Below are 1,757 nucleotides of genomic sequence, written 5' to 3'. Positions count from 1 at the left end.
GCCTTATGGTGCTTTGCTTTGCCCCTCCCACCAGCTCTCCTTCCCTCCTGCCTATGCACAAGGAACTTTGGGACTGGTAGTTCTTGATCTTGATATGATAGACCATGTCACAGAGAGGAGCACAAATCTCAGTCTCAAATTACAAGTCCTAGTTTAACTGCCTAAGCACACACTCTCTATTCTAGAGAAGGGCCTGGGCTGGGCCAGCAGGACCCAGCAACTCACTATTCAGAATGTTGCTTGAGACTGCTCTAACACTGTTTTTGATTGGCTCAGAAAATCTCACAAGATCTGGACAATAGATACATAGATACAGGGAAATAAGTTTCTATAAATATCCTCAGTCTACAATTTAGCCTCAATTTTTTCCTCATGGTAATTGGGGTTGCAGCCTGGGCCAGGTCCCCCAGGCCCTGATAAATTGTACCCTCTTTCCCCCCAATGTGGGGGCCCTGCACACAACTGATTAGTGCTGGAACTCGCATGCCCTAGTGCTGCCTTCAGTTTCCTCTGCTCAGTTTCCCTCTGTCTGCCCCACCCAGCCACCCACCCACTTGTACAGACCACTCTTCCTGCTATCTTTCCCACCTTGCACTCCACTTGGAGTGGCTCCTCTTTATTTCCTGCTCCAGTGATGCTTTCTTTGCTATCGGAGAGACTTTGCTTGCAAACCCCAGCAGTCTCTCCTCCACTGCAGTTGGGGAGGCAATAGATTCGTACGTTGGCTGAAATTCCCAGTGAATTACAAGAATTCTCTTGCACAGACTGCAGTAGATTGTGCAGATTGTGATCTCTGTGCATGTATCTGTATGTCTCACTCCAGTATTCAATGAAATTAACATTACTTTACACAGTGCATCCAGTAAGTTATTTCAGGAAGCCTTTTACTAAGGTGCAGTGGGAGCCTTTCAAGTTATTTTAATGCTGGCCAAATCATAGCCATTTTTTAACCAGTTACTAGATATCTTCATTTAGAAGCTGCCACTAAATTTAATTACTTAGTTTTCCCTGAGGCTTTAAACTGAGGGAGGCTTCAAAATGAGGGTGGTATCTATTAAATACACTTTAATTACTGTCTTCTGCATCTTCAGCAGTAAAGGTGGTGCAGCTGATCAAGGACACAATACTTCTCCATAGAGGTTAGTGGTAAATCACCCACGGACTTGAATTCAAAGATATTTGGTATTCACGCTTCACAATTTTTTTTTTACAAGCAATTAGTTATTTTATTGAAAGTCATGAAAAATACTAGAAGGAAATTGTGGGTAGCTGAAAATGTAAATGCTAGATATCTCCAGCTTTGGGGCCACTACTATTACAAAATGAAGGCAAATAATCTATCTGTGGCTATCCCGATCCTCAGTTATTCAAACTTCTGTGCAATGGATTGGTCCTCATGCTGGAGAAAAAAGGATACTGGTATCATTCTCTCAGGCTTGATTTTTTTACACCAGATTGCACGTTCACCTAAATACCTCCAATGTGCCTCTAGACACACCAATAATTTGCCTTACTCTGGCTGCAGAAGGACTGCAGGAAAATCCCAGAATGCACATTTACTATAATCTTGTTTTATCTGAATGGAGCCCATCAAGCCTGATTTCAAAATTCATCCTCAGAGACTGTCCAGATAATACAATAATTTCCTACATACCAATTTCAAGTCTTTGAGGCTAAAAGACAAATCAAAGAAACTTCAGTAATGTCATGCAGGAAGAGAACTGTGTACAAAAATCTCTCAAGTCCAGGACTCTTTA

The sequence above is a fragment of the Emydura macquarii genome, unplaced genomic scaffold (assembly GCF_026122565.2).
Source record: "Emydura macquarii macquarii isolate MOO-44397 ecotype Brisbane River unplaced genomic scaffold, CSIRO-AGI_Emac_v2 contig_295, whole genome shotgun sequence".
In the NCBI taxonomy this organism is placed as follows: domain Eukaryota; kingdom Metazoa; phylum Chordata; order Testudines; family Chelidae; genus Emydura; species Emydura macquarii.
The sequence above is the reverse complement of the archived record's forward strand: the minus strand, read 5'-3'. Positions refer to the sequence as shown.